General features: G+C 34.1%; 1 protein-coding gene across 1 annotated transcript in view; it reads left to right on the forward strand.

Moving 5' to 3' along the window:
* LOC117175534 overlaps nt 1-15,065 on the forward strand; it is a 301,601-nt gene that overhangs the window by 9,431 nt on the left and 277,105 nt on the right. The window lies entirely within an intron of this gene.

Below are 15,065 nucleotides of genomic sequence, written 5' to 3' on the forward strand. Positions count from 1 at the left end.
ACAACCGCCTTTTGCATTTTTCCCGCAAGTGTTCTAGCATATTGTTGACACGCAGGGATGCTTTTTAGGCTATTAGCAAGTGAAAGCTTGGCACCTCCAAGATCGCCGATGTGTGCATGGCACGCCCTGCAGCTATCATCGGGAATGTCTTGGCCCAAATGTGGCGACGGTATGTTAAGGTGGAAATGACCCCGTCTTGGCATGCAAAAATGAAACTTTCCGTACCAGATTTCAATCCGGGCGATTCAAGGAAAGCAAACGTTAGCTCACAAGACATTGACTGATCCTTCACATTTCTGTGGAAGATACCGTGCATCCTCTTATCGAGGAGCTGTTCACGAAAGTTTTTCTCTTGTGCTTTCTTAATCCGGGCTTTCAGGAGTGAGTACTCGAGATAGATAAGATTTGATGCATTTTTCTCACCCCTAATACAGAAGTCAAGTCCGAGTATTTCAGCTGCGTTCTCCGATGCTTTGTACAGAAACGCTCCTTTGCCCACTTCTTCCTGATTCCTGACCATTTTAAGAAGAGGGTCTCTTCCATTTGCAACTCTATGTGCTGTACCCAGAATAATCCTGTTGTGAAGACATTCAAGACTCAATATTTCGCGACCCCCTTGACGGCGTGAAATGTACAGTCGCGGAACGGAAGACTTAAGATGCGCACTTTTGTTCATGTGCATAACCTTTCTTGTCCCGATATCAAGAGATCTGAGCTCGTTCTTTGTCCATGGAACTACTCCAAATGAATAGAGTAGTACCGGGACGGCAAGTATGTTCGTTGTAGATACTTTGTTCCTCGCCGACAGTTCGGAAGACCAAATCTGTCGGATGAGACGTTTGTATTTGCTTCGGAGAGTATCCTTTATAGATGTCACATCCTGAGTGCGGCTCTGTGGCACGCCCAGGTATGTATACAGTAAGTCTCTCTAGCGCAAAGGTGTCGTATGGCGCTTCTATCAACGAGCTCAGGATCTTTAGGGATGCCATTAGGTTTTCCTCTCTTCAAATAAAGCTTGGCTCATTTGTCTAACCCAACTTCAATTCCAATTTCCTTAGTATATCGTTCGACAATCCCTAGAGCTAGATGTAATTGCTCTTTGTTTTTAACAAAGATCTTAAGATTGCCCATGTAAAATACGTGAGTGACCTTGTACTTTCGATCTGCAGGTTTTGCCGCACAAGTACCCGTCGGAATGGCGAAGTGCTAGAGATAGTGGCAATAATGTAAGGAAAAAGAGGAGTGGGCTTATGGTGTCGCCCTGAAAGACACCTCTCTGAAAGGTGACCTTGTTGGTTGTTACACGATTTTTGCCAGATGAGATAGTAAATCTGGTTTTCCAAAGCGGCATCAATCTCTCTATGCACCCAACTATTTGCGGATGAACATTTAAGATTTCCAAAAGACAGATGGTAAGTCTATGGGATGTTGAATCGAAAGCTTTCCGATAATCAATCTAGGCCATCGATAGGTCACGCTGGTAGAATGCTACATCTTTGCAGACACATCTATCGATAAGCAGGTTCTCCCGACATCCGGCTACGCCTTTCTTTGAGCCTCGTTGTACATACATTTCTTGCCACACAGGTTCAATTGCCCGAACAATCCTAGCATTTAGGATAGCTGTGAATATCTTATAAAGCGTGTTCAGACAAGTTAGTGGCCTGTAATTCTTCGGGTCAGCTAAGTTGCCTATTTTCGGCAGAAGTATTATGCGCCCTTCCACCGACCACTCTGGAATCGGCTCTTCCCTGCTTCAAATATGAGGTGAAAATACGGGCCAAATGCTGATGGGTTGAAGAAAACTTCTTCCACCAGAAGGTTTTGATACAATCTGGTCCCTGTGCGGAATACTTCTTCATCCCTCTTAATTTTTTTTTCACCTCCTCGGTAGTGATGGGTGGGCATTCTTTATCAGGTGTTATGAGGGCAACACATGACTCCTTGAAGCTATTTATATTTGCTGAGTCTTCGTCCAGTCTATGCTGAACTTCGTAGACTTCTCTCCAAAATACTTCGACCTCCTCTGGTTTGGGTGGCTGTTCGACAGTAACTGGAGGGTCTTGGAAGAGTCGAGATGGGTCAGAGAGAAACTATTGATTTTTTCTGACCCACCTCTCCCTGCACTCTAGACTTCTCTTAGCGTCAGATAGTATCCGTATTCTCTCAACAATATGCCGCCTGATGGTCAGCAGCTTTGACTTGTTAAGTGTGTGATAACGGGTCCGTAGTTCGCGCGCGAACTTTCGAACCTTGGCGGTAAAATTCCTGCCAGATGTGATGTAGTCAATCACACACTGAATGCGGGACGCGTACTGTCTTGCCCAGCCTATCTTTATGGCAAGTTGATGCATTCGTCTTTTGGTCTTATGATCAACCGTTGGTTTTTTTTTACGGTTCGCATCGGCCAAAGCTCTCACTGCATTATACACAAAATAATTGATAGCCCAGAGGTCGGATTCTCCGGAAAAAGTTCCACGAAGCTCGTCATCCATTTCAGCCAGATCTTTAGGCTTGAGAGAAACCTTGGTGTTGATGTTTCTCCAGGTCGGAAAGCATCGCTCTTCATCTATTGGATGCCCGCCCGCGGTTGATCTTAGTGTCGCCTCTCTTTCTCTGTTGCCGGCTTGTTCTAGCTGTGGCAAAGTAGGCGTTTCGCTTACGTAGCCTCTTTCACGGAGTAGTTCAGCGTGGTTTCGCAGACGTTGTTGCGAAAAGTGCGATAGCTCCGGGTGTTTCTCGCACCACAGAGCATGCAGCCGTGCCTTGTAACCCCGTTCAGGGGCCACACTCGCATCGTAGCACTCTAGCAAGTCGTGATTCAGTCGCTCCGTCCACCCAAAGGTCGCGAGATCCCGCCGATCCATCGCAGTGAATCCATTTTCATTGGCTCCCCCAGCTCTAGATTGGTCGGCATTGTTGACCGACCCATTGTCGGGAGCCTTGCGTGTTCTGTTGTTTTGAACCGCACTTAATACAACTATGTTTGGTGTTGTCATTGCTGTTCCCACGAGAAGCTAGGCAAAGGGGTTCGTCCATCCTCGTAGAGCCCCGCATGCATGGATAAGTCTGCGTACTCTGAGAGGTCGCCCGGTATCCCAGAGTCAGCGTTCCAAACACCTCTCCCAGGTGTCATTCAGCTTTCGGCACGGTTTTCACACCTCCGATGGACGTTAATTCCTTCGGGACCACCCCTGGACAATTTTCCGCGACTGCCTATTTATTTTTGTAACCATATTCAGCAGAAACCCCCGGTACAGGGAACCTCTATCCGCAACCCGAGGACGCGTTCGGTGGCTTTGTCATAGGCCCTTCAGTTTGATTCTAGAGGAATCAAAACAAAACCGAATAAAAAACATTTCTGAGTTGAAATGTGGTCACAGGCTTATACTTCCCAACATGTCGAAGGCATTTTGGGTTAGAGTTGGATTTTTTTTATTTGATCATTTTGCACGGGATTGTCCTGGTATATATCATCAGTCACGGACGCAGTTTTATAATATAATCAAGTGATCTGATGAGAGCAGTCTGCCCAGACATATTGGACAAAGCCTGGTTTTTACCTCATAATTGACGGACTGGGTTGCAGTCAAGTACACGATGGGGGGACCTACAGGTTAAGGTGGGTTCCAAACCACCAGAACCTCGGTGAAGGTACATTGAAAAATTTCTAGAGGTACCGGCTCAGGAATCGAACCCCGGACCTCTGAGGTGAAGTCCGAGTGTCTAACCAAACTAAATAATTAACATATTTTGATTATAAATTGTTCACTGTATTATCATTTCCTTATGGTAAAATTGGATACATACTCCTTTTTATAGTTTATTTTTTATGAATCTAAATGTAAATATTAATTTAATATACTGAGGAAATTTGAAATAATGTAAGATAGAAGAGTATATACCCAATGAGTTTCTAATATTATAAAAAGAAAATACAAGGGGTACATTTTGTGCCTTCATGTACACTTGTATTATAAGAAAATGTTGCTAATTCTAACCATTCGTACCATTCTAAATTTTGATCAACAAATTGTTTTAGATATTCCTCTAATGAATGATGAGACTTTTCAAGTGATCTGTTTGATTGTGGGTGAAACGCAGTTTTTTTAAATTGACGGATTCTAAATTATTCGCTAATCTTCTTAATAAATTACTTAGAAAATTTGGTGCTTGATCGGTTAATACTCCTTTCGGTGAACCATAAATGCATATAAAACTTTTGATAAATGCGTCGGCTATAGTACTATCTTGTTGCTTTGCAAGAGGTATGGCTAATGAGTATTTTGTAAAATTATGCTAGATAGTCAAAATGTTTCAATTTCCAGATGTTGTTTAAGGAAGTGGACCAACTATGTCCATGAAAATTTTTTCGAAAGCTGTACGGGGTGTATCAGTAATAACCATCAGGCTTTTTGTTTTCGTTTTATGACCTCCTACTGCTGACGAGTGTACTTCTTCAATTAACTGATATCTTGTATCTTTAGTGGGATATTGTGTCATTACCAAGCAAATAATAACTTTTATAGTTGATTCCGAAAATAATGCTTGCAGTGTGTTTAATATTTCCTCCCATGGTATGTTATTAACATATGGTGTTTTTGTTATACAGAATGATTTTAACTTTAATTTTTCTGCCAAATTTCGTAGAGAGAATATGCATAGTTTTATATTTTTTAATGTTCCTGTAAGATTATCTTTTATTTCTCCTTAAATTGGTGATGTAATATGAAATTTCTTACCTTTTTTATTTTTTTTCGCGAGTCCTTTTTGAAGTTTAGAAATTTTTGGCAAATGTTGTCGTTTTTCAAGAATGCTGGACCCAAAATCTCGAGGTTCTCCTTCGATGGTTGTAAAAGGTACATTATTATCTTTTCTCATAGACATTTTGTCACGACATTCTACAATATTTTTATTTGGATTAAATCGACTGGATATTGGGATTCCAATAGGGGGTGGTTCTGGGGGTGGACGATTATCTACTGATTCATTCACTTCAGGATTTTCAAAATCATCTTGAAGTGTTGTATTTTCCTTTTCTTTCTTATTATCTGTATCGCGTTTTTCGTTAGTACATTCATTTTACTGTTTATATCATTATTAAAATTCCCATAATTAAATTTATTTTTAGGATAATTTTCATTATCATACTTAAAATCATAGTTTTCTTCATTATAGTTATCTTCTTTGAAATTTTCTTCATTATCATTGTCCTCATCATCATTAATTTCATTTTCATATCCTTCATCTTCTTCTTCATTATCTTCATTATCTTCATTCTCTTCTTCTGATGCACTAGTGCTTGAATAATCATTTTTTTCTTCATCTTCACTGGCTTTTTGTAATTCTACTTTGTTACATTTTCTTATTTTATTTTCTTCCACTCTTTTTTTTTAAATAACCAAAATATTCGGAATTCGAGTCTGAGTCTTCCATTGTTGGAGGAATTTTTATATTTTCTTTTCTAGGCCTAACTCCCTTTTAGGAGTAAGGATTACTTTTTGTTCTTCCTGGATTGATTTGCCTGGTCTAACTTGCTTTTTAATTTCTGAATATTCTGATTCAAAATTATCTTTTTCTTTTTTAAGCTTTCTTTAATATTATTTTCAAGAGCACGAATTATTTTATGTAAGTCTAGTATAGCCTTACGTGGTCTACTTCTCTTTTTGACTTCCAGATTTGCATTTTGAAGTTCTTCTTTCGATTCTTCTTGCTGAAAATTTTCAGCGACTTTTTTTCCCTTTTTATAATTTTCAATTGTTTCTGGCTTTCGCTTTCTTAATTTACTTCTTGTTAACATGTCATTCCATTTTGATTATTTTTGCTTATTTGAATCATTAATTTTATTTATTTCTTCATTGTTATTTAATACATTTAAAAGATTGGTAATTATTGAACACATTTCCTTTAATATTCTTATATCTGGATTATCAATGCGTTCTTTAAAATTGTCAAATAGATGCTCATAGGTAGAATCATACATTTTCGGCATTGATAATTGTGTTGATTTGTTTTTCATTTTTCTTAAAACTTTTATTTCTTGATTATCGTATTATAGCATTAATTTCATTTTTACAATTAATATTTTTTAAACTTGAAATTGTGCTTCCACATGGAGTTGATTCAATTTTCGTAATATTTATTTTAGCTTCAGTAATTTTACTTTTTAATTCTTCGTGATTTAATTTGTCTTCTTTCTTTCACATCTCTTGATTTAATAATTCTTCTTCATGATTTCTTATTTCTTGATTTAATGATTCTTCTTCTTGATTTCTCATTTCTTGATTTAATAATTCTTCTTCTTGATTCCTTACTTTTTTATTTAATAATTCTTCTTCTTGATTTCTTATTTCTTTATTTTATAACTCTTCTTCTTGATATCTTATTTTTTTATTTAATAATTCTTTTTCTTGATTTCTTATTTCTTGATAAAATCTTTGCGATTTTGAAACCATACTAATGGCTTGAGATCGGTTACTAACTTGAATTTTCTTCCATATAAATAGGGTCTGAAATGAGTTACAGAAAAGATAATTGCTAAAGCTTCTTTCTCGTAGGTATTGAATTTTCGTTCGCTGTCGCCTAATGATCGTGATGCATAGGCTATTGGCTTATCTTTACCAATTTTTCCTTGAGATAAAATGCCTGCAATTGCATAACCGGAAGCGTCCGTTGTTAAAACAAAGAGTTTAGTAAAATCAGGTCTTTGTAATAAAGGTTCTTCGCACAATTTATTTTTCAGTGTATCAAATCCTTTTTGTTGAGTTTCTGTCCATTCAAATTCTACATCTTTTTTAATAATTTACTAATTGGGGCTGCTATGTTTGAAAAGACTTCGATGAATTTTCTATAATATACTGCAAGTCCTATGAATTCTTTTATGTTTTTAGGTTTTTTCGGAATGGGAAAATTTCTTACTGTTTCTAATTTTCTAGGATCTGGCCTAACTCCTTTATGAATGACATGTCCAAGATGAACTACTTCTGGACGTAAGAATTCGAATTTATCTGGCTGTTGTTTTAAATTTGCTTCTCTTAATCTATTTGCTAATTTTGTAAATTTTTCTTCGTGTTCTTCTAAGGTATTTGCGTACAGGACTATGTCATCCAAATATACAAATAATTCCATTCCTTGAAGGCAGGTTAAAACGAGATCCATTCAACGCTGGAAGGTTGCAGGTGCATTCTTTAAACCGAAAGGTATGCGGTCGAACTCATAGAGTCCGTAGGGCGTTGAAAAGGCAATTTTCTGCGAGTTTTCCGGACTCATATTTATTTGATGAAAACCACTGGCCACGTCAAAGACTGAGAAGTATTGTGCTTCTCCTAACTGATCTAAAATATTCGTGATATTAGAGAGAGGATAATAATCTTCTATAGTTTGTTCATTTAATTTGCTGTAATCTAAAAGAAATTCACCTCTTTATATTTCCGTGGGAATCCGGTTTTTTAAGTAGTCTGTATTATCGCGTATATATGGGTTGACTATCTCCTGTAGAGATATTGTGTCTTAGTACGTTAGTTGCTTCCAGAGGCTCATCTGGGATTTGGAAAATGTTTTTATTGTTAATAATAGGTTTCTCAACATGAATATATTCTTCTTGATCTAAATGTGCTAAACGTAATAATTTCTTTATGTAATAATTTCGTAATAATTTCTTTATGTTAGAGCTGTTGATAGAGTCATTTGAATTCCATTGTTGGCTGCGTCCCTGTCCTCTCCAAGGGGTCTTTCTTCGTTGTATTTATTTTGAGTACCTCGAGACTCGTATTGAGGGTTATTATTTGACCAATTTCTTTGTGCTAGAAATTCATTGCTAGGTCTAATTTGATTTTGAGAATAACTAGGAAAAATTTTTCTTTGATTTAGAGAATAATTGGGCGAAAATTGTCTTTGATTTTGAAAATTATTAGGAACAAGTTGTCTTTCATTTTGAAAATTATTGAAAATTGTCTTTGATTTTGAAAATGATTAGGATTTAAATCGTTAATAATTTTCTTTATTTAAAGGATTTTTCGCATTCCGTTGAGTTCCATGTGATATTTTATGTTTTATTTTCAAGACAATATTTAAAAGGTAAATTAAAACATTTTTTCCATTAGATGAAAAATGTTCCGAAAATTGTTAATATTTAATTTTAAAATACTGGAAAAAAAAATTTGAGAAATTTTTAAATTCGAAAAAATTTGGTAGTTATCTTTGTTATCGGTAGCTATTAGTTTCCGCGGGCGATGCACCAAATTACTCGTAATAACGAGGTACGTTACGTCCTAAAAGGCACAAACTTACCTTGTTAAAAATACTAAAACTAAAACTGCACACTATTCTACAAATAACTTGAAATGCAACTGAATATACAACATTTAAAAGTTTATTAAATTAAAGAAATTACAGGTTTAAAGAGAGATAGCTAATTTGAAAATATTGAAAAAGATTATGTTAATATTTGTTTTAATTTTAAAATGTACTGGTATTTCTGATTTAAAAGTAGATTTGCACTGGAGTCTCATAGGTAGCAGAAACTGTTCATTCTAGATCTCCACCTTAAAACAAAGGAAGATCTTAATGATTGAGTTTTAAAGAAATTGTAAATATTTTGAGTTCTGAACTCGTTGACTAAACTTACAAATTTTTATAATCTAAATCCCAATTGTAAAACTGGGGATCGCTGGAATATTTTAAGATCTCTTTAAAACTGGTATTTTTCTACTCGATAATATTTGTTGTTGTTTGTTCGTAAGGATTTAGGTAGTCGTGTTCGTGCTTACTGCTTAACAGGTGGGGCTGATCTTCCTTCTGGTGATTCATCGTAACGATGGTTGACAATGAGTATTGTCAAAGGAGCCTGTAAGTGTGCAGGTAGCCTCGACTCTCCTGCTGGTACTCAGGGGTAATTACGGTTGACAATGGTATTGTCAAAAAGGGATCTTCTGAGTAAAGTTCCACTTAAATGAAAGGGATTTGAAATTGTAATCGACTTCAGTTCGATTGAATCCTTCTGAATTTCAATGATCTCATCTTGCAACTAGAGAGGGATGCATTTTACAGTGAACAGCTTTCTTCTGTTACGATTTGAGTATTCTGGTCGATTTGATTCTCCGTGGCATAATTATTATCAAGATTGAGCTGGCCATATTTATGGCCTTGACCATTTTGGTTGTATTGTCCACCTTTAAAACCCCCATAGAAAAAACACTTGCCCTATTATAAAAGATATTTCTAAGTTAATCTTGTTTCTAATTTGCCTTGCCTCACGTGCAAGTTTATGAGACGTAGATCTAACCTCTTTTGCCTTTCTTCAGCTTTACGCTTATTTGTCAACCTAGAAACTTTAATTTCACAACACTTTCAACCATTAGGATAAAAGGAACAACTCTATTAAGAGGTAAAACAGAAAAATTCCTGATCCGAAAAGCGTCCGATCTCTAGCGCTCAACGAAAAAATATGACGTGAAGTGGGAGAACAGGTGAGCGGGTAATGATGAAGGAGTGGGTTCTTTTCTTTTGTTTACTCCGTGACCACTCTAAAAATTGTGACCTCTAGCAAGTAAAAGAATTACTACATCTGTAATCTTGAGAACTAGGCTCGAAATATAATAACAGAACTACTAACTATAACAACTATATTCAATAGCGCCAGATTAAAGAATTTTGGGCCTCTAGGCCAAAACTCTCTGCGCCACCCGCCCCACCCCTTTCTCTATACTTTTCGAGAGCACCCTTTGGTATGTAATTATTTAAAAATAAATAATAGATTAATTGGACTATTTTACTGCCATATACATATGTTTTACCAACAATAAATACAACCTGAAATTTTAAGAGGTCAAGAACGAAATTAGGGAAATGCATCCCTGTGATTAGTCACATAAATAATTCTGGTTATACATATACCCCTTTTATACGTTACGAGGGGGCAAGAGGGCAAAATTGTGATTCGTCACAGAAATAATTGAAGTCAAACCACTAATTTTTCGTAATTTTTTGTTAATTAAAATATTTTTCCGAATGAGAGATGCCACAATATGACTCGTCGTAATTCGACATGCCGAAAATGTAACTTGTCGCAAATATGACTCTATGTATATGTGACTCGTCGCATTTTTGCCAAATTTTTTCGGACTTTAAGCTTTTCCGAATAAGAGGTGACACAAATGTAAATTACCACATTTATGTCACTTAACGCAATGTATATTGCCAGGGGTTGGCATGATGCGGGCCCCTAAAGTATTGCATCTTGCAAAATGTCATTTTCATACATTTCAGTTTAAAATAATGACATGAATATACTATTTAATTTTTTTTCCATTGTTCCACGATTCAATCCAATTTTGCTAAAGATCAAAGTTTAACAGCTTGTGATCTAGTGTGCATTGATTTAAGGTTAAAATATTTGAACACCAACATTCAATGTTCCAAAAGGAAAGATAGAAAAATTCAACAGTTTCAAGAAATTTAAAATGTGAACATTGTTTGTGGCGAGTTCATTAGATAAAACACTTTACTGAATTGAAAGTGGAGTTCTTTTATCACTGTTCGACGAAAAAAGTCTTTTTGTATTTATTCTGGTGTGAGAAACCAATTAGCCGATAGATGTGTCAGAAAAGAGCTCTCTCACTCTCCTTCCCATTTCACTCAATTGGCATTGTTCCATTTTTGTTATGTGAAGTGTAACCCACAGGCTCTTCTTTTATGGTCGGAGTTACAATTCTCTTTATTGTCTCTTAAGAAAGAAATACTTATCCGTTTTCAAAAACTGGTAAATATTGTTCATTGTGGAGAAGAGCTTATTGTTTATTAAACAATTTATTATTTTAAGTATCCATTTAATTGAAGATCAAATAAAAAAGTAATAGCTAAACGAAAATTAAAGATTTACAACTAAACTAATTGAATTCAAAAATATATATGTCGAGGAAGTGCGTCAGTAAGGCTGTTTTTTGGACCCATTTTACAACTCCTTAAAAAATTCATTTATGTTTTTTAAATGATCTTTTCACTCAATTATTTGACTGGTAGATGTTCTTAGTTCAAAATAAATCCTATATTTTTTTAACTATAATTTTCTCAAAATAAACATTTTTTTATACTGGCAAAGTTCTTTTAAAATTTCCGCCTATTCTAAATATTTTGGAACTTCAAGTTATAATGCATGCTCACGGGTCTCAAACTTGAACAATTTCTAACATTATTGACTAAAAACACTAATTTGCAAATTTGAAATAAAGATGATTAAAGCTTAAACATGTACATTTCTAAATTATTTTACTTTTTACCATATTAGATAGATATGAAGGACAGAAAGAAAGTATATGACTCAAAGAATATTCCTTTGATTCAAAGGAATCGTAGAGCAGAATATGGCCGAATAAATATTTCTTTAGTGCAAAGAAATATTTGTTTATGTCTATAAGGAACGCAATGATGAACCCAAATAAATATTTACTTAACACTTTGAAATATTCGTTAAAATAGAAAAATGTGTTATCAACTCTAAGCAATAGCTTTTTGATGTGAAGAGTGTTTGCTTTAACGTAAAGAAGTATAATCTAATTTTTAAAACATAATTATTACATGCAACTAAATATTAGTTGGCGTTATAAACAGTATTTTTTGTTTAAGATATGTGATTCGTTCTTAGAAATAAACTTACTATAAATCGACGGAAATACTTATTTAAAATACAGAAATATTCTTTGAGAGGAATAAGTATGGTTTTGGTGCTAAAAAGCAGCATTTTATTTATACAAAATAAGTAATAAATTTCAATAAATATGGATTAAATAAAATACAATAGTATTGTCTGTAATGGTACTGTCTGTGGAAAATGAGTGATTTGTACTAAATATGTGATGAGCAATATAAGGAAAAATGTTTTCAAATTAAAGAAAGATTTTTAAAATGCAAAGAACTATTTATTGAAGTACCGTCTTTGCCCTAAATTTAAAGGTATTTAAAAAATAATTATTAATTGATTGCAAGTATTTTGAATTTTAATATTAATAGTCCTGTTTAGAGTCAATACATACCTTTTTAAACATTATATTACAAATAAAATTTCAAACGCTACGGATTACCGTACACCTACATCTATACCTAAATCTATTGCCTAGCAATCGGTGGTCTTAACAATTGTGTTAAACCTAGAAGTAGAAACTCAATGAAAAAGCCATCCTGATAAGCTAAAGTTTAAAAAAGTAAAACATTAAATTTCAAACTCTCTTTTTCTAATTTAATATTTATTATTTTAAGACGTTATGTGAATGTAAAACATACGAATTGTTAACAAGAATGTTAATAAAATAATGTTTAAATATAACATTTTAATCGATTGAAAATTTTCTTTGGGTAATATTTCGTTTTTTCTTGAAAAAAAACTTGAAAAAAGGTCTTTTCGCTACAGTTGTACTTATAGTTTTTAGATATATTAGAACACATGAACCATATTTATAAACGTATTAACATTTTGTTTCAAATATTTATTCTGTCGGCATACACTGAAAAAAATCATTCTTAGCCCCAAGTAAATTTATTTACTTGAATCATATTTCTTAGCATCAAGAAAATATTCTTTAACAGAAGTAATTTTTATTTAAACCAGGCGTATATCTTTTGTTGATCTAAAAAAATGAATTCTTTGGCTATATTTTCTTGATTTAAGTACATATTTCTTACATTCAAGAAAATGATTTCCTTAATTCAAAAGGTCTAGATTCATTTAAATACTAGAATTAAATTATTCATAACAAATAAACATCTATTCAAACGAAGTAATCTTTTTTTTTTTTAATCAAAAATTTAATAATTTCGCGTCATTTGTTTTAATTAAATACTTCTTTCGCTTAAAGAAATATATTGTTACATTAAATATCCATGTTTTTGATTTAAGGAAACATTTCTTTGGCATTTATGGTGAGGTTTAAAAACGGTTTGTGCCTTAAAATTTCCATATTACGTTAGCGTCGTGGTCAACGCTGTGGATTTTACTCTCGATGGACTCAAGTTCAATTCCTGCTGGGGGTGGACTTTTCATCGAATTTTTCTGTTTCAGGTTCATCAAGGTTTTAAATTACGTGATTTGTGTTCAAATTAAATATGTGTATTAATAACAATGGTAATTATAATTTAGGCTAAAAGAAATCCAGTTCCCTATTTAGGAAAATATGTACTACAATATTGAAGTACTAATTACTTTATTGCACTCGCGCATGTTCTAGGCCAAAGAAATATTTTGTTGAATCAGAGATATATTTTTCTGCTTTAAATATTTAGAAATTTTCTGTGGGGAAATAGTTTTTTGAGCCTATAAAATATTTGCTTGACCTTAAAATATATTTGTTTCCTTTAATTCATGTTTCCCCATCTCAAAGAAATATTCATTCCAATTCATGGCACATTCATTTGGACAATGATTCATTTATTTGCTGTAAAATGTATATTTTTTGTCTTCAATTAATATTTCTTTGATTCAAAGAAATATTTCGCTTCGGCCAACAGGTCGTATTTATTTTTCTCAAATAAATGTTTCTTTAAAAATAAACAGGACTTTCACTTACTTCAGCCAAGTAACATTCACTTGGTACCATTAATTCTTTTTTTCAGTGTAGTACTGCGAGGAAAGTGTAGCCAGTCGTCAGCCAGTACTGAGTGAATTGCCGATTTTCGTACTGGTGACTAGTACTCCGCCAGCTGTTCTCGAAATGAATCCTTTAACTTTAACTAACCATATCTGTCTGGCCCGAAAGAAAATATTAATTACTGTCCTATATCAAGTTTTCGAGAATAGCAAGTTTAAATACTCATAAAACCATTATTTTTGAACCATGAAACCTTCAAAAACCTCAACATTAATATTTTGAGCAATATAAGATCCTACATTGAAAAAAAGGATTACTGGTACCAAGTGAACTTTACTTGGCTGAAGTAAGTAAAAGTTCTGTTTATTTTCAAAGAAACATTTATTAGAGGAAAATAAATACGACCTGTTGGTCGAAGGGAAATATTTCTTTGAATCCAAGAAATATTAATTTCAGACAAAAAATAGACAATTTATACCAAATGAATGATCCATTGTGCGAAATGAATGTCGCATAAATTTGATTGAATATTTCTTTGAGATAGGGAAATATAAATTGAAGGAAATAAATATATTTTGAGGTTAAGCAAATATTTTATAGGCTCAAAAAACTATTTCCTCATACCAAATTTCTAAATATTTAAAGCACAAAAATATATCTCTTGATTTAAAAAAATATTTCTTTGGCCGAGATCATGCGCTAGTGCAATAGAGTACTTAGTTCTTCAATTTTAGCATACATATTTTCCTAAATAAGCAACTGGATTCTTTTAACCTCAATTATAATTATCATTGTTATTAATATACATATTTGACTTGAACAAATCAAATAATTTTAAATCTTGATGAACCTCAAACAAACAAATTCGATAAAAAATTCACCACTAGCAGGAATTGAACTTCGGTCAATCGAGTGTAAAGTCCACAACGTTGACCACGACGCTAACGCGACATGGAAATTATAAGGCTTAGAGAAATCAGGTAAAGCTATTAAAATCATGAAATCGTAGCGTTCAAATCGTTTTAGCTATGATAAAGTCAGTAAAACAATGTTAGAAGTTGTAAAGATAAGGTAAGAGTCGCCATACAATGTAGTGAGTCATCAAATACGAACGTAGCGTCGTGCGAAATCAGTAACGAATCAGTACGAAGTCAGAGTGAAGTCGAACGAAATCAGAAGAAATCGACACTTCCGCGTGCGGTAATTCCAAACGGTAGGGTGAAGTTGTGCCCTTGCATCGATTCTCCAAAGCATATTTTGCCCTAGGCGTGGTTATCTTGAGACTGTAATTATCGGGCGCGTATTATGACATAAGAGAAGAGCATGCGTTATGAAAAAAGTGATGAAAGTCTATAAGAAGAGCGAGTTCAAATCGTTAGGGATCGCCCACAAATTACGTAAGATGTTTTTCTTTTGTTTATATCGTTGTGTCCTTCTCAACTTCACAGCAATTTTATGCTCGTCTTTATTCAAACAAAAGAAAAACGT

The sequence above is a fragment of the Belonocnema kinseyi genome, chromosome 6 (assembly GCF_010883055.1).
Source record: "Belonocnema kinseyi isolate 2016_QV_RU_SX_M_011 chromosome 6, B_treatae_v1, whole genome shotgun sequence".
In the NCBI taxonomy this organism is placed as follows: Eukaryota; Metazoa; Arthropoda; class Insecta; order Hymenoptera; family Cynipidae; genus Belonocnema; species Belonocnema kinseyi.